Below are 20,132 nucleotides of genomic sequence, written 5' to 3' on the forward strand. Positions count from 1 at the left end.
AACATTGTAAGTTTACTCCACAATATTAACAGTCTGATCTGCACCTGATGTTGTTACACAAGCAATTAGAAGCTGAGTGTTAACTATAATGTACATAGGTGCTAATTACAGTATACCATTGCAAAACCATGTATTATAATGCTTCCATGCCTGTTTGAAAGCTCTGCAGGCTGCAGCAGTAAATAAGTGAAGTATGAAGTTGATAGCTATAGCTAGAAACCTTTGTGACATCTTGTTGCTATGTTATGGACCTCTCCATTGTGTTAGCTATCTGTGGCAGCAAAGTTGTAGGAGCTATTAAAATGAAAAGAGATTACAGAATAATCATGTGTATAATATTATAGTAGTCTAGTCAGCTCAGCTGTTTTAACAACATTTCTATCATCAAGGGTGTGGCTGAATATTCTATTAAAATTATACTGTTGCAAAATTGAATGATACATATGCAACATCTCTTGTACATCTAAGAATAATTATCATTTGTGTCATTCACTAATATTTACATAATTATGGCACTAACTATATGATTCAAATGTGATTGCTTAGATATTACAATGGCGGATCCAGGATGGGGCATTTGGGGCAAATGCTCCCCCACCTTGTGGAGGAGTCAGCCAAACTTCTGATTAAACTAGCTAGCTACTAAACTCAAGATCAGTTTATAAACTCATGAAAATATGCACATTTTAATAGCATTTATTACAAATTCACTTGAAACCAAAGCGAACCAAAGCCAAAATAGCTCTGAAATTGTCACCCAGCACCTTCGCACGTACTAAGTGCCTCTAAAATAATTATCGTGTTGCTGTTGTTTAAGACATTCAGAGCCTTTAAATAGTTTTAAGACTTCACAACCACTTGAAAATATCAAAATGGCAAAATCAACAGTAAGACACTACTAAGAGGTGATTATTTGCTGCTTCAAAAATGCAGCAATTAACAAGAGAATCTGGCTCTCCCCAACCATCTACAACTTGGCCTGTTTGTGCCCCTCCCCTTGCCAGCTCCTGGATCCGCCCCTGTATTATGTAGTAGAACATCAACAGTGCATAAGTAGAATAACTTCACTGAAGCTAAGCAACAATTTTCCAGTAGTTTTGATTTATTTACATATAAAGAGTAAAATTAATCTTCATTCAACCCTACTGTATACCTACTTTGCATGTACAACAATGGCTATGCAGTTTTAATTTAACTTATCATGGTAGTGATGGCATGAGTGTTCTTGTTGCTAGCCCTGCTACTGTGTAAATGATTATACATTTGGCACACCATTATTAAGAAAAATTGAATCAATATATAGCTAAGTCAAATCAAGAAATTGCTTTCCAAACTTCAATAAATACTTAGTATTACACAAATACAAGGGCTTAATTCATGCAGGTTGTATTATACAAGAGTTTATAAGGTAATCTCTCTCACAGACACTTCAGTTAGGCACTCTCCCCAATAAATAATATTATGAACTCTAATTACAACTGTGAATAAAAGAAAGTAAGCGGTTAAATGTTAAAACCTGTAGAATAAAGAGAAAGTGTAACTATGGCAATGGGTACACAGTCATTGCAAAAACTAATATACATAAGAGATGAGTTGTGGTCAAATTATTAGTGCACAGAATTTGTACAAATTTTACAAATTATTAGTTACAACAGTTTTTGAACTTGTAATGTAGCCATCACCACTAATCACCTGGTTGGCTGAAATGTTATTTCTCTAAAAAAATTCACTTGTCTTTTTAGCTGTTTTCTCAGGGCTCAGCTTAATTAACTTGCACATATTATAGCCCATCAATTGTATACATTACAGATATTATACCTGTCATATAAAACACTTTGTAGCTGTACATTCCTCAGTCTTTAGTCACAGACTCCTTGAAAATTAGGCAACAGTTTTATTTGTAACTGCATCTATAACTTTATGTGTTGCACCTGTACATGTGACCACACGTATTTCTACAGCCTTGTTACAATTTCAACAGGATACATACTGCACATATCTGTGTTGTATATGATTTGCAGGAGCTGATAGTTTTGTTCTGCTTCATTATAATTATTTAAACTATCACCAATCATCTCCCACTTGCCAAGTATATGCAATGCACAGGAAGACACATGCAGTATGCAAATCAATGAGTTTTGAATTGAGCCCACTCTTTAAAACTTTTAGAGAGATGGATGAAAAGTGATTTTAGCTATTAGCTATTAACTACAGCCGGATATATTTTTGTTATCAAGTTGTGCATATGTGTTTCAAAACACTGAAATTGAAATACTCTACATCATGTAATTGTAATAGAGCTTTAATATCAAAGTCTTCTAAACTACTACATAGTACTTCAGAGACTAAAGGAGGGGTTAGTTGTGACTAGTTGTAAATGATAGTTGACTAGTTGTGCATGGTGTTTGGACTAGGCATAAAAGTCAGCAACAGGAATTAAAAGTGTAAGTCAAAATCACATAATATATGCACTGTTAATCTTAATTCTCTTTTACAGTCTACTGCAGTGATTTGACTAAAGGTATACCTATACCTTGAGACAGCTATTTGACTAAAATTGCTGTACGATCCCACTAGTAGTTGTGGTTTTAATTTTAGTTTCTTTTTTTCACTATTGAAATAAAATCTATAATAACAATATACAGAAACACAGCTTGTACTGTATGTAGCTAACTACAGTGTGGACTATATATTTTTAAGTTTGATCCTTCAAAACGTGATTACAAGCAAACATGCTGATTCAGAAGTACCAATGCATGGATGGAAGATATAAATGTCTACAGTACCAAATTATACACATGATAATATAAATTTTTAAGTTGCAGTGCTTATGAAGACAATGAAGAGCTGAACCTAGATCTGTGCGAAGGAGTGTAATAGCCTTTCCAATTGTTGTACCTGGCAACCCATAACTTGGTAAGGTACTAGCTTGAATTTTGGTCATGCCGCATGTACTCTTAACCTACTGTTATTTTGGTATAATTTGAAGGTGATACGTAGGTTAAACACTTATGATTAGTCAAACTTGGAAATTTGGAAAGGCTATAAGACCCCTTTTCGCAGATCCAGTCACATTAATTTATAATTACATGCTGTGCATGAATGCAGTTGTTTCTGAGGTTTGTTCACCAAGGATATGAGTGAGGATCTACATGGCTATACCTGAAAATGGTGAGTAGCTAACTATATAACGTTGTTGTAATGCACTACTTGTATGGCCAGATTTTGTGATTTTTTCAGTCTACAAAATTACTTTATCCCTTAATCTGACATGTTTATGGCTATCTGTGAACAAATGCAAAACCCATAATTATATACACCATGGTGAAGTGTCTCAGAGTACCAGCAGAACAAGCTCTGTTAAACTGGCAAGTTACTATTGTTGATACAATTGACATTGTTCAAGCTTTAAATACACTAATATAACTTGTCACCACTCTAGCTAATTCACAGGCAAAAGACACTAGCTGCAAGCATGTCCCAGCTAGCAACACAGTCTCTTTTGTGGCTCAATAGCTTCAAAATTAAGCACCACAGACCATCAAAATTTGGTAGAGTTATTAAGCATTACCAATGAACTATTGAGATTACTCTATAATGTAATCTTCTTTAAACTTCAGAGTTAGATAGGCTTGAAATGAAAGTGCATAAAACTTTGCATGTTGAACTACACCATCACAGGCTATCACAAAAGCTTATTGACATATATAGATCAAACTGTACATTTTGGGCTACCCTAAAATAGCCCATTAAGTGTATAATATGGACTTTAACAAACTTTTTTTGTGCATCTCAGACCTTTCTCGGTTCAGCATCACCTTAAAGGTATTGTTGCTATGAGCCTAGACACATGCATTATGTACTAAATCCTACAAACTATGCACCCTAGTACAGTTAAGTTGTTAGCAATTTGTAATTGCATGAATAATCACCATATGTACAGTTGTCAAGCAATTCAAGTTGTAATCACCATACACACACCCAGGCTGTGGGAAACTTGCCCACAGACCGTAAATGCAGACTTGTTGCATTAAATATTTAGCCCATAAATAAAAATAATATATTAATGAATGTAAGACCACGAAAAGTTATTTATATGTTTCTAGTTTCCTTCCTGGTCATTTTTTGCTAATTTTAAATCTGTTTGAAAGTTTTATGCCTTGTAAACACTCTTTTCTTATAAAGATGCAGTAATATTATTAAGTTTGTTCTCCCTATAATTCCATGTACTACTAGGTAGTAGTAAAAAAAAAGCCTGGTCACCTGGTCAATTTTGAGGAATTGGTAGGATCAGACACATTCTAATTAACTTTAAATTTGCACAGCTTAAAATTGGCCTATATAGAAGATTTGGCCGTTAAGCCATACAGCAACAGCCACAACATACAGTGAAAAACAAAGTACACAGTGTATCTAAAAGTATTTCTGGCAGACTTGATGGTAATACTTTATCATTTCACTGCTTAAACTTGTCATGAGATAATAAGCTAAGTATACAATTAAATCCAAAGATATCATGATCATATTACATAGTGCTACAGACTATAGTACAGATATTAATACGATGAAACAAAACGTAGATAAACTTGACAGCACGCACTAGTATGTAATCAACCCAATACACAGGAAAGCAGTGACAACAAAATGATGAACTCCAGCCTCCAGGTACAATTCCTAGTAGTAAAGTCCCAATGACATGAGGATGACGATGTACCTGAAGTGGAACCATTCTTTATGACATGTTGTTATCTGTCAGCACAGTTCATCAAGTGTAAACAGTGGAATAGCATTAACTAACAAACTTTCAATATGCTCATATCAATTTTCTTTCATTGATATAACACACACATACGTAGTAAAAATTTTTCATTGCATAAACTATGTTTTTTCACTTTGTTCTCATGATGGAATGTCATGTTTATACCATAGCATTTCATAGCTTAATAGAACAGTTATGTTTCCATGACCTTTCATGTACATGTACTATTATTTTCATAAATTTCACAACATTTTCATTTGAATTTTCATCACTTTGTTATGTGTACACTGTAATGGGCTTTTCATAGTACATGAAACTTGCAAATTTTATGGATTGCAACCTATAAACTATATGCATTATTTTCATGCATGGGTATTTCAAGTTTTTAAACATATGCATATAAAAATAGTGTGGACTTAAGAGAGTCCAGTTTCGATCTCATCCCCCAAATTCATCATGTTTAAGCAGGGTGGAGGTTTAGCCATGGCAGTTAAACTGGCAACATAGCAATCCTAAGTAGCTGATGGTCTGCCTTTAGTAGTCAGATCACTTTTTCTGTTTCATACAGTTTGTGTTGAGCTGATTGAAAGCATAGATGATATACCCTCTATACTGTATATTTGTGTGTAGAACACTACATGAAAGTTATAGTGCTTATTACACAATGTACAGATTATTTAAAATTAATAGATCCAGGAGAAGAGATTAATATAAATAATTGTGTGGTTTTACTGACTGAGGGTGCTGATGTTTGATTGGGAGAAGTTTGTAGCAAACTATATCCTTTTATTTCAGCAAGATGCCAGGTACATAATTCACAGCAAAAATGCCTCCATTTCCTTTGTAACTGCAAAATTACTATATCTAAAGAAAGGTGCCACTTATTAGGCCAGTTATATACATAAAACTGTTTCAATTGGAAAAGGAGAGGTTGCACCACTTCAGTTATGCCTTCATTCTTTAACAACTTTATCCTGCATAGTACAGTATGTATGTATCTGTGCAGACCGCAATCTAAGGACCCGCCGATTATACTCATTATTTTACCTATTATGCTATGCTGCACTGCTCAAAATTTTGCCTATATTATGCTTAAATTAATGCTCAATATTTACCTATTATGCTCAAATTATGCTCGACATTTATACCTCAATTCCCATGTTTTCCTAGTAAATTTACAATTTATGGTAAATAGCAAGTTGCTGAAGCACAGACTCTAAATCCTTGCTTGTCAAAATGCATGTCACAGAAAAGATCGATATACTCTAATAGAACAGTCAGCTGTCTGACTATTCTCTGATTGTTCTATTAGAGTTAGGCATTCCAGTATCCGAGATTTTTTAATAAAAAAATTCTCCGTATATTCCCCAATAGATCCCTGGCACAAAATAACAACTCGTGTTTAACTTGGGATTGCTCCGTCGTACGAGCTCCAATGAGGATGAAAATCGCTGTGGGGTTTGTCCGCACGCTGATCATCATGCAAATCTTAGTTTTATCGTGCGCGTTACATGTAAGTAAGTTTTGTGTTGTTTTGTAATCTTTTCAAGCCTTGTAATGTATGTAGAATACTTTAAAACTTTTAAAAACGTACTGTTGGGTGTAAGGTAGTCACTGGTGCTTACTTTAAAGTGCGTAGTTACTTCGCTCTGGTTAGCGATTTTCAGCTCCAGAGCAATTTTCTGATGGCTGTGTCATCAGCTCAAAAGTATAAACCACTTCAAAGTCGGCATAACAATGCCATAATTGAAACTACAACTCCACCTTAAGTATTGTTGCATCATTGTGGTACCTCCACTTTAGTTGTTTACCTTTATAAGTTGTTAACTTGATGTTTTTACTTACTTGAGATAGCCACTTGCCTATGGGTATACACCATTGTATTGAGAAGTGTGCAGTGGGTGAAACATATTTGCTCACCACAACGCATACAAAGATCACTGAAATCCGATACGATCTGAAGTTACTCTCATTACATGTACAAACTTGCAGCTAGAAGCAACTGTAGTCCAGATTGCTAGATGGCTTCCCGATTCAATTGTGCCATTTTCCCCTTTAAAATGTATGGGGAGCCCTGGAGAAAAAATGTACCTTTTTTCAGTTTTTAAGTACTGTGCATGCCAAAGTAGCTAATTCCAGCCCAACAAACTATATATTTCTGAGATCAGCAATCAATACTCTATCTAGTGAGCATATAAAAAGCCCATTTTTCCAAAATTTAAAAATCAGGCTGGAATGTCTATTAGAGTATATCGATCTTTTCTGTGACATGTATTTTGATAAGCAAGAATTTATGGTAATGCATAAGTGTTCTGCCTATTATGCTAGCATTATGCCCAATGCTTTCAAGCACCTATTATGCTCATTATTATGTCAGCATAATCGGCGGGTCCCTACCGCAATCTCATAACCACATGCACACTCGCATGCACAAGCTCTATCATTTTGTTTAACATCTGTAGTAATGTTTTTGAAGCTTGTGTAAGTGAGTTGTAAAATGATACCAATCAAAAGGCTGAAAGATGCATCACTTACTCCTACAGTATAATACTGTATGTATTGTTCATGTGGCTTTGCAGTTTGCAAATGTAGCTCTATCCATTGACAATAAGGTATACAGCATTAATAATGAGCAAGCAGGTACAAAACTAAAGATAGCACACCAAGAGTATAGGGGGTAGTAGTAGTTCAGGTGATAGGGTACACATCTGCCTGGTGATCGAGAGGTCCCAAGTTTGATGACTTACCACAACTGTTAGTTCCTTGAACAAGAAACCTTACCACCATTGCTCCAGCCACCTAGCTGTTAAACCAGGAACATGTTGTATATGTGCAATTCAGGGCTCTATAACACACACAAATTTAGGCCTTGATCTATATTAATATTTTACTACTTTCCTCTGAAAGAGGCAGCATGTATAGTTTCAGGATCTGGTTTGACCACAATCTTTGTCTTTATAATGAAGGTTTTCAAAACATTTTTGCTGTATGGTGTCCTGAATTTAGGCATTAAGAGAGGAATCACTGCATCTCTAGTAGTGTTTACCATTGCAGTTATCACCTTATAACTGTGATCAAACGTGTGTCCGTTGGTTACTGCATACATACATGCATTTCTATGTATAACTAAAAGGAACAAATTTGATGTACACGTAGCATAATATTCCCCAGTATAACCATGATTTGGGACAGCTATATCATCACACTTGGTGTGAGATCTTCTCTACATCCATTAAAGGTTTAGTGTTTGAAGTGTTTATTCACTGAACTTACATGCTTTCTTGTAGGTCCCTATAGTGGGATATAAATAATTTCAAAAAATCCTTAGAAGTGTTTTAGTGTAGGTTGAATGAAAAGGAAGTTTTGAATCAGATGGCTAGCTCCTTTACCACATGTAAGCCTGAGCCTATTATGCTCACAATTTTACCTATTATTCTTTCCAGAATTTCCCAAAAAATTCTCCTATTATTCTTTTTGTTATTCTTGTATCCAGCCAATTATTCTCATTCAGTATATATCTGTGGCTAGTCGCTTAGTTTTCAAGATGCTGCTATAAGTAGTTTTGTCTGAATTATTAATAGCCATATATGAAGCATTCCACCTTACACATCATTTTTCTATCCATAATAGTTACAGCAGACTTAGAATAGCTATCTACAGTGATAATTCAAGTGTATTTATTTATTAGTGTATTATAATAATATGCTGTAACTACTATAGCTACTAAGTTAAGTAGATAATAATGCTCAAAGACTTGAAGAAGATACACTGGTATAAGATGTACAAGTTTCAGAATTGCAGATAATCATGCAGTTAAATCCCTGATGCTGGTTGCAGATTGTGAAACGATCTGACTGCTTTATTAGAGTATTTGAGCGTTCTATTAGAGTATATCGATCTTTTAGAGGCATTTCAGCCAGCACTCCTGTCAACTTTATATCATTTGTAGTAGCTTAACTCTTTCTTCTAGGTAATCAAGAAGAGACACGCCCCCTAATTCCACCGATTATTCCCGTGGTTGTCCGATTATTCTAAAATTATGCCTGTAACCATCCTATTATTCCGGAATTATTCTCACGAAATTGGTGACCTATTATTCTCAAGATTATGCCGTCATAATAGGCGCAGGCCTAACCACATGTCTAGACTAAAGATTGCTAGAGGATTAAGTTGCCACTGGTGTGGGAAAGGGATTTTTCTGCATTCACTTAAGATACTGACTCTCTATACACATGTACGTATGCGCACATAAGCTTTAGGCTCCTTAATATTGCTGTAATACATGATTGTATTGCAATTAGAACATAATTATACCATTAACATAAAATTATTGTGCCAAGGGGGAATATTTCACAGCTTATAATACAGCAAAAATAGGGTTCCAATACTGCATACTTACTGTATACAAACTCCATCTTTAGTCAGTATCGGAACAACTAATTCAAAAAAATCCCTATAGCGAGACAAAACGGGCCACAAACCTATAAATGATTCTGATGCTATTTTGAATCAGTATTGGGGCCTGTGGTCTGATGTTGTCAGAGCATACTAGATAAAATCATTAGTTCCAACACCAAAACTTAGATGGAATAAATACAGGAAGTATTTGCATAAGGTGTAATCAGATTACACTAAGCATATGTGAAATATCAAACCTTCATGACTTATGGAATTTTCAGCCGTTATTGGATAGTTAATTAGCTTCACAATACAAGTTATAAAATGTAAAATTGATATTCCATTTTAGTAGTGAAATAACACCTGTTGAATTTAGTTTGTACCCACGTGCTCTATTGTACCGACCCATGAGTTGGTCACATAATATCTACTCTAAAATACATGCTAAGTTTTTGTTGAACTATTAAACATACTACATCATCCACAAAACCATGTACGTAATTTAAAATTTGGTCACTGGATTTGTGAAAAGGAGTCTTCCACACCCATTCAATCTACACAATTCATAGCATCAGGTGAAGATAGGGTATTGACTTGAAATTTGGTCAGCGTATGGTGGGCACCAACACAGTTTAATGAATGGAGAAATTTCTGGCTTAAATGTTACTTGGACACTAAGTTATGGTCTAGCAAGTTCATAGAATCAGATGTGTATGAAAGATCCTTTTTTGTAAATCTGGTCAAATTGTCATTTGATAATCAAAACAAATTGTTAATTATGGCACACCACCGATGCTGCCATTAACTAAGTATGTGCACAGTAGTTACAGGCTAGCTATTGACACCACTGTGCAAAACTAGTCTATATATAATTATATCAAGCAATCTGCATGGGCCGGGGAACTGCTAAATGAGTGTATCTCTGTTGTTGATCCACCATATATGTACATGATCTAACACTGCTTGAAGGTTCTTAGTTTACTAATTTGTTAAGATGCCTTACTGTAGCTATACTGAGAGTAAAGTGTCAGTAAACTTAAGTATATGGAACATAATTGTTTTACTAAGTTTTAAACTCTCAGTAAAACATCAGTGAATGCGGGGTTACTGAAAAACTACTAAAATAACAAACAATTAACTGTTCCATATACTGGGGATATACCACTGTAGTAAACTAAGATACTTCAAGCAGTGTAAAATGTAACAGAGTTCATAGTGATTGCAATTTAAAACCATAATCGAGTCCATCACTGACTCTATATTGCATACTATCTGTTACTCATGATTAGGTTTCACACATGTACATCCTCCACAAAACAGCATACAAATGTAATAGCTATAATGGATCTGCTTAACGTAAGGCACTGTAGCTATCAGCTACATATTTCCCAAACTACATAACTATACATGCAGTGTAGTTACAACAGTCAATGTGGCAGCTGCTCACAAACTCAATTTTAAGATTTCTGCAGCTAATTATATGATTTATGGAGCCATTAAAGCAGCCCATGCCATGGCATAGTTATATGTGACTGGGCCTGCGAAAATAGGGCATGTGGGCACATGATTTTTGCCTACTTTTTCAAACTTCCATCGCTTGTAACTCTTTGTACCATTATGCTATGGCAATGTAATTTTCAGCTCGTAGTAAGTATTTAATTGGCTTTATGATATAAGTTACAGAATTCAACTATTCTGTTCAGTACTGAGATATGATCTGTAGAATGACGGGGTGTAGTTTGTGCCCACGTGCTCTGTTTTTCCAGGTCCAGTCACATAATATCAATTTTATAAAGCCACATTTACACATGGTCGCAATTACATATACATAGACAAAACACTATATGCTATCAAGAGTATATAATGGGGAGGGCCCCATTATATACTCTTGATGCTACTACTCCACACTGATTGCTTCAGCACTAGATTGAGACAGTATGTACTAAACTGGCCCTGTAAAAGCTGAACATGAACGAGTATAATATGTCAAATGCCAATCCAAGGCTATCGATATTATCACTAAAAATGCTATTGTTGAATGTTGCCAATTTGTTGTGACTAAATGTTTTAACACTATTGAGGATGCTCAACCTGGCATTGTTTGTAATGTTTGTTGTTCTTTAAAGTTGTTCTGAACGAATATTTGTCCCATTACTTGCAGCTAAATGTGATAAATTTATTCTTGGCTTGAAGGTTAGCACTGATTTCACCCTGCTAGCTATTATATATGCTTATTTTATTCAAATATCTAACCTATTCAAATAATGTTCTTTTTGCTTTATACCCATGCATGCTGTAGCTAGTCAGTCTAGTTGTCAAGCTGTTTATAATTTTACTTGCTTGACATTATACTTCTCCCTGTAATAGCTGTTTGTACAAATGCATTTGCCAAATCAATTATATATATTAAACATTAATTTTAATGTTGATCAATCAATATAATAACACAACCAGTTCGCCATGTGACACAACTGGTTCTCTTATCAACCTCCGTGTAATGATGGTGGTTGCTTTGGTAAGTCGTGCAGGGTTCCACAGTTCTCCTATATTTTTAAAACAAGACTATTGATATGTATATCCACAGATTGTGGCTCCCCTGATTGCATGAGGCTTAGAGGACAGACACCTGGGTAGGGACCAGCCGATTATGCTCATTATTTTACCTATTATGCTATGCTGCACTGCTCAAAATTTTGCCTATTATTTAATGCCCAATATTTACCTATTATGCTCAAATTATACTAATATTTATACCTCAGTTCTTATGTTTTTCTAGTAAATTTGCACTTTATGGGAAAACAGTAAGTTGCTGAAGCATAGACTCTAAATCCCTGCTTGTCAAAATCCATGTCACGGAAAAGATCGATATACTCTAATAGAACAGTCAGCTGTCTAATATTTTCTGACTGTTCTATTAGAGTATATCAATCTTATTCTGTTATATGTATTGTGATAAGCAAGAATTTATGGTAATGCACAAGTGTTCTACCTATTATGCTAGCATTATGCTCAATGCTTTCAGGTACCTATTATGCTCATTATTATGCCAGCATAATCGGCGGGTCCCTACACCTGGGGGTTCCCAACTTTGAAGCCACAGGGATTTCTAAGGTCATCCTACCAATCCTACTGAAACTATCACACCTCAAGCTAAACTCAAGTTGGAAGCTACTCATAGAACGGGTAATATTGGAGTATAAGTCTACTTGCATGTGGGTACATATCCTCCCCCAATGTAACTGTATGCACCATTAAAAATAATATTATAATGATTCTGTTATTCTTTTATTTGTACTGCTTTTACGCAGGATCTATATACACAAATTTGAATGTAGTCTCCTAAATCTAGAGATGAGCTTTGGGCGGGGACAGACTTTTTTACACCATGTGGCTTTGATACATACCTTATCTGTGTGCTATTTCCGGCGCATGCGTTTGTGAGTCATCCTGATTATTGTTCACCTTTCTTTCACCTGTATTGCATTGTGGAACCTATTTACCATATTGCATCCACCTGGTCATCAACTATTAGTTATCAGTAAGTGATATTATTACATACACATGCAATTATCTCCCAAAATTAACCTTGTTTAACTAGTTCCATTTCTATTTGTAGATTGCATTTAATTAACTGTAATTACATACATATTAACAAGAGTGAACTCTTGCCAGTGGCTATTTACTATAAACTAGCTGAACATTCCCACTAGTTCATGTTGTCCCTCATCTTGTGCAGTTGGCAACATATCATTTCTGCAGTATAGTAATTAAAATGAATAAGTTGTATTTGAACATTATGAAAAACCCAAGCAATAATATTTATTGTTATGTAACAAAGTGTTCTACTGTAGTTACATCAGTAACATAATGAAATAGGCTATACGTATATTAAATAATAACACAGCAAAAAATACCACATTTCCGGCGGTTATATCGGTACAGGAAATGTCAAGGAAATTTTTTGCTTTACATTTCTGACACATTTCCTGTACTTCTACATATCACTCTTCCATCTAATTTCCAGTTGTGCAGGAAATTCCACAACCAAATTTTGTCAAGGAGTTCTTTGTTCACATTTCCGGAACATTTCCTGTACTAGTACATACCACCTGTCCAGGTGATTTCCAGTTATGCAGAAATTTCAAGGTAATTTGTTTACATTTCTGGTGCATTTTCTGTATTAGTACATATCACCTGTTACGGTAGTTTGCAGTTAGGCATGTAATATAAGTTTGACACATGCCACTTTTACTGTCATTGATTTGAAGTTACTATGGAATTTTAAATTGATTTGGTTACACTTCAGCTCAAATTACTGTAGAATTTTGCAATAATTTTATTTTCAGTTTGTACTATGCAGTTTAACTGGTATAGCTAAAGGTAGAATTATTACATGAATATATCTGCATCCACTGAAAATTCTATCGTACACTTCACAGTTTTTGTTGTCTTGCAGAATATAGAAATTAACCCATGCACCAAACTTTAATCCCATGATCAATATACCTATATATGTAATAACAAATTATTACAGCTTGCAAAATGCTACATGCTGTTTGATATAATAGGTTTGCCACAATTTGTAATTGCTAGTAATGGTTAAACAGACAAATGGGTGGCTTTCCAGACACTCTCTATTGAGCCCCATTGGTAACCATGGCACAAAACAAAAAAACAAGCAACCTTTGCATAATTGCGTCACTTTGTATTATGAATTACACAGGATCACCATAAAACTAAATAATATTATAGGCTGTTATGTGTCATCCCACAATAAGCAAAAAATCATTCTATCGATGGGCTGGAACAATTTTCTATACACAGCGAACTGGGAAACTCATCTCCCATACATTTTCTACAGTACCTGTTGGAGCTTTAGCACACACCTTTCTACTCTTACCAGAGGAGTACCACTATAACCAGGTCAACACATACTTATGCATACGAAACCAATGAAGCTACCATCCAGTAGCCACTACTGCTACTGGATCATAGCAGTAGTGGCTAGGATCCGTTGTGCCACTACAAATGCAATAAAATTTCTGGAATAAATTTATAGAATTCTCACCAGCATACGTATATGTAGCTAACTCAACTCAGATATTTTACTATCAGCAGCCACAAACTATAGGGTGGTCCATTGAGAGACTATTGACAATGAGTCAATGAAGGGGACTGAACGCCATTAGGAGCTATTATTGGCTACAAGAAGTACAAGTCTATTTAAGGTATAGTATTCCCACACAAATTATTGTAGTAAAACGACTCTACATAATGTATGAGTTTGACACTACATCAAATGGGGTGGACATTGTGATGTGTGCTTTTGCTTTACATCTGATGCATAATTATACTTACATAGAATGCACTTAAAAGATTTTGGTGTAGCTATTTGTCAATTTCCAGTTTGGCTCAGTGGGAATTGCACATGCTGTCTAGCCAAAGCTGATCATACATGCCAAATTCTGTATCTAATTCTGGGGCGGATCCAGGGGGGTTCCAAAGGGCAGCTATTGTCAGCAGGTAATGACCTTTTCTCTTTTATTTTGGTCTTCAACTTACAGCTAGACTGAAGTTACAATTCAAAGTGGAACTCCCCTTTTAAAAGTCTGGATCCTCCCCTGTAATTATATAATCAACTCCTTCATTTATTACAGTAGCTACTACGTGTTTCAGCATGTCTCGGGCACTGAACCAGACTGCCAGTTGCTCACAGCACTAATCACCCGTGGGCACTGAAACCATCTCTGCCTCTGGATCCAGATTGCACTACTTGTCCTGAACAATTAAATTGATCAAACCTGATAAGTGTGAACCAAAGTGTAACCAAACAAGACTACCAAGCAGGGCCAGCTCTGGCATAATAGAGTCAGGTGGGCCACCACAGTTGAGGGTATAGCAATTGTAGCATATTTTCAAGGGGTCTGGGGGCAGGCCCCCCCTTCCACCAGGAAAAATTTTTAAAAGATCATCACTCAAGAGATGCGGCAATCTGAAAGCATTTTAAGCGTAATTTAGTTGGGTGCTGACAGTTGCATGCTGCTCAATAGAATCTTTGAAGTAAGCTGAGTATACTGAAGGCCGGGTTGAAATGATATTAAGTAGCACACTCTTACAGCTATAGCTAAGCTACTAAGTCTAAGTCCTTGCAATTAGGTTAAGGCTGCAGCACATGTTGCTGTCAGACCTTCAGTGCTGGTCACTGTAATGTGCTAATAACAATAACGTGCAATTGTATGGCTTCTCGTACGTTAGTCTGTGCACTAGAGTTTAAATTGTATAGTTAACCATAGATTATAGCCCTCTATATAATCTATGGTATAGCTACGTATAATATTTAGCTAGCTGTACATAATATGAGAGAAGATACTCTCTTTCTCTAGAGCAAAAGGTTGGGTGGGTCGCAAAGAGCAAGAATTTTAACCGATCGATTTTGACCTAATAAGCGCACAACTTAATAGTTTCTTTTCTGACAAAAGTTGAGGCGTTTGTTATGCTGCGCAGGAACATTAAAAATGGCGACGTTGGCAGGTGCTGGCAGAAAGTTGGAGAGAATCGAAGCGTTCTTCTGTGACATAGAGAAAGAGAAGACTCCGCAAGCAAGTATTGAAATAAAAAAAATGCCAGTGAAGCGGCCGTCTCGACTCGAGGGGTTCTGGACTCAACACTACTCGCACATCACCCGCCTACCTTAACAGCTATAATTCCATATGCATATGTGAAAAGGAATGGTATTATTGCCACTGCTTCTAATGTGAGGAAACAAACAAGCTCTTCTTACTACAACTCGGTGCAGGAAAACAAGGTAGGCATCATTAGCAAATTTCCTGTACATTTCCATCTCCCGAATATGTACTGGAAATGTCACCTGTCCTGTATAGATTTCCTGCACATATCCTGCAACAGGAAATGCCACTTTTTTTTTCCTGTGTAAGTTATCATGGTTACAGAAAACCCTGAAGAATGCAAGCACTTGTACATCTGACCACACGTATTTCTACAGCCTTGTTACAATTTCAACAGAATACATACTGCACATATCTGTGTTGTATATGATTTGCAGGAGCTGATAGTTTTGTTCTGCTTCATTATAATTATTTGAACTATCATCAATCGTCTCCCACTTGCCAAGTATATGCAGTGCACAGGAAGACACATGCAGTATGCAAATCAATGAGTTTTGAATTGAGCCCACTCTTTAAAACTTTTAGAGAGATGGATGAAAAGTAATTTTAGCTATTAGCTATTAACTACAGCCGGATATATTTTTGTTATCAAGTTGTGCATATGTGTTTCAAAATACTGAAATTGAAATACTCTACATCGTGTAATTGTAATAGAGCTTTAATATCAAAGTTTTCTAAACTACTACCTAGAACTTCAGAGACTAAAGGAGAGGTTAGTTGTGACTAGTTGTAAATGATAGTTGACTAGTTGTGCATGGTGTTTGGACTAGGCATAAAAGTCAGGCTAAAACAGCAACAGGAAATAAAAGTGTAAGTCAGAATCACATAATATATGCACTATTAATCTTAATTCTCTTTTACAGTCTACTGCAGTGATTTGACTAAAGGTATACCTATACCTTGAGACAGCCGCTATTTTGACTAAAATTGCCTTATGATCCCACTTGTAGTTGTGGTTTTAATTTTAGTTTCTTTTTTTTACTATTGAAATAAAATCTATAACAACGATATACAGAAACACAGCTTGTACTGTATGTAGCTAACTACAGTGTGGACTATATATTTTTAAGTTTGATCCTTCAAAACGTGATTACAAGCAAACATGCTGATTCAGAAGTACCAATGCATGGATGGAAGATATAAATGTCTACAGTACCAAATCATACACATGATAATATAAATTTTTAAGTTGCAGTGCTTATGAAGACAATGAAGAGCTGAACCTAGATCTGTGCAAAGGAGTGTAATAGCCTTTCCAATTGCTGTACCTGGCAACCCATAACTTGGTAAAGTACTAGCTTGAATTTTGGTCATGCCGCATGTACTCTTAACCTACTGTTATTTTGGTATAATTTGAAGGTGATACGTAGGTTAAACACTAATGATTAGTCAAACTTGGAAATTTGGAAAGGCTATAAGACCCCTTTTCGCAGATCCAGTCACATTATTTTATAATTACATGCTGTGCATGAATGCAGTTGTTTCTGAGATTTGTTCACCAAGGATATGAGCGAGGATCTACATGGCTATACCTGAAAATGGTGAGTAGCTAACTTGTTGTAATGCACTATATACTTGTATGGCCAGATTTTGTGATTTTTTCAGTCTACAAAATTACTTTATCCCAAACTGCACCTTAATCTGACATGTTTATGGCTATCTGTGAACAAATGCAAAACCCATAATTATATACACTATGGTGAAGTGTCTCAGAGTACCAGCAGAATAAGCTCTGTTAAACTGGCAAGTTACTATTGTTGATACAATTGACATTTTTCAAGCTTTAAATACACTAACTTGTCACAACTCTGGCTATTTCACTGGCAAACGGCACTAGTTGAAAGCATGTCCCAGCTAGCCACACAGTCTCCTGTGTGGCTCAATAGCTTCAAAATTAAGCACCACAGACCATCAAAATTTGGTAGAGTTATTAAGCATTTCCAAGAGTAAACAATGAACTATTGAGATTACTCTATAATGTAATCTTCTTTAAACTTCAGAGTTAGATAGGCTTGAAATGAAAGTGCATAAAACTTTGCATGTTGAACTACACCATCACAGGCTATCACAAAAGCTTATTGACATAGATCAAGTTGTACATTTTGGGCTACCCTAAAATAGCCCATTAAGTGTATAATATGGACTTTAACAAACTTTTTTGTGCATCTCGGACCTTTCTCGGTTCAGCATCACCTTAAAGGTATTGTTGCTATGAGCCTAGATACATGCATTTTGTACTAAATCCTACAAACTATGCACCCTAGTACAATTAAGTTGTTAGCAATTTGTAATTGCATGTATAATCACCATACGTACAGTTGTCAAGCAATTCTAGTTGTAATCACCATACGCACACCCAGGCTGTGGGAAAATTGCCCACAGACTGTCAATGCAGACTTGTTGCATTAAATATTTAGCCTATAAATAAAAATAATATATTAATGAATGTAAGACCACGAAAAGTTATTTATATGTTTCTAGTTTCCTTACTGGTCATTTTTTGCTAATTTTAAATCTGTTTGAAAGTTTTATGCCTTGTAAACACTCTTTTCTTATAAAGATGCAATAATATTATTAAGTTTGTTCTCCCTATAATTCCATGTACTACTAGGTAGTAGTAAAAAAAATCCTGGTCACCTGGTCAATTTTGAGGAATTGGTAGGATCAGACACATTCTAATTAACTTTAAATTTGCACAGCTTAAAATTGGCCTATATAGAAGATTTGGCCGTTAAGCCATACAGCAACAGCCACAACATACAGTGAAAAACAAAGTACACAGTGTGTCTAAAAGTATTTCTGGCAGACTTGATGGTAATACTTTATCATTTCACTGCTTAAACTTGTCATGAGATAATAAGCTAAGTATTTAATTTAATCCAAAGATATCATGATCATATTACATAGTACTACAGACTATAGTACAGATATTAATACGATAAAACAAAACGTAGATAAACTTGACAGCACGCACTAGTATGCAATCAACCCATACACAGGAAAGCAGTGACAACAAAATGATGAACTCCAGCCTCCAGGTACAATTCCTAGTAGTAAAGTCCCAATGACATGAGGATGACGATGTACCTGAAGTGGAACCATTCTTTATGACATGTTGTTATCTGTCAGCACAGTTCATCAAGTGTAAACAGTGGAATAGCAATAACTAACAAACTTTCAATATACTCATATCAATTTTCTTTCATTGATATAACACACACATACATAGTAAAACTTTTTCATTGCATAAATGTGACCGGATTTGTGAAAAGGTACCTTTTCCACACATTTGACATACCAGCAAACAAAACGATGTAACACCTGACTCCTTATACTGATTTACTTGCTCTTAGTATCACAATGTAGCCAGATACTGTAGCTACATTCATCGAAACTTTCAAGCAATTATACGCCATGATCAAAAAGTTATGAAGCTTTAAAGTTCAACAAATGGGTCAAATTTTGTGTGTGAAAAGGTACCTTTTTGCAAATCCGGTCACAAATTATGTTTTTTCACTTTGTTCTCATGGTGGAATGTCATGTTTATACCATAGCATTTCATAGCTTAATAGAACAGTTATGTTTCCATGACCTTTCATGTACATGTACTATTATTTTCATAAATTTCACAACATTTTCATTTGAATTTTCATCACTGTGTTATGTGTACACTGTAATGGGCTTTTCATAGTACATGAAACTTGCAAATTTTATGGATTGCAACCTATAAACTATATGCATTATTATCATGGGTATTTCAAGTTTTTAAACATTATGCATATAAAAATAGTGCAGACTTAAGAGAGTCCAGTTTTGATCTCATCCTCCAAATTCATCATGTTTATTAAGTAGGGTGGAGGTTTAGCCATGGCAGTTAAACTGACAACATAGCAATCCTAAGTAGCTGATGGTCTGCCTTTAGTAGTCAGATCTCAATTTTTCTGTTTCATACAGTTTGTGTTGAGCTGATTGAAAGCATAGATGATATACCCTCTATACTGTATATTTGTGTGTAGAACACTACATGAAAGTTATAGTGCTTATTACACAATGTACAGATTATTTAAAATTAATAGATCCAGGAGAAGAGATTAATAAAAATAATTGAGTGGTTTTACTAACTGTGGGTGCTGATGTTTGATTGGGAGAAGTTTGTAGCAAACTATATCCTTTTATTTCAGCAAGATGCCAGGTACATAATTCACAGCAAAAATGCCTCCATTTCCTTTGTAACTGCAAAATTACTATATCTAAAGAAAGGTGCCACTTATTAGGCCAGTTATATACAT

At 35.3% G+C, this 20,132-nt stretch overlaps 1 long non-coding RNA gene across 2 annotated transcripts; it reads left to right on the top strand.

Annotated features, from left to right (window-relative positions):
* The first annotated feature begins 15,666 nt into the window (after positions 1–15,666).
* LOC136244120 (uncharacterized) lies at positions 15,667–19,289 on the top strand. Of its 2 annotated transcripts, XR_010695054.1 has the most exons (5): positions 15,667–16,555; positions 16,614–16,653; positions 16,707–16,730; positions 17,322–17,384; positions 18,843–19,289. It is a non-coding gene; the product is annotated as an uncharacterized lncRNA (long non-coding RNA). The 2 variants fall into 2 exon arrangements; XR_010695053.1 differs by having other exon boundaries at positions 15,667–16,653; positions 16,707–17,384.
* The last annotated feature ends 843 nt before the right edge of the window (positions 19,290–20,132 follow it).

This window comes from Dysidea avara, chromosome 2, assembly GCF_963678975.1.
Source record: "Dysidea avara chromosome 2, odDysAvar1.4, whole genome shotgun sequence".
NCBI lineage: Eukaryota > Metazoa > Porifera > Demospongiae > Dictyoceratida > Dysideidae > Dysidea > Dysidea avara.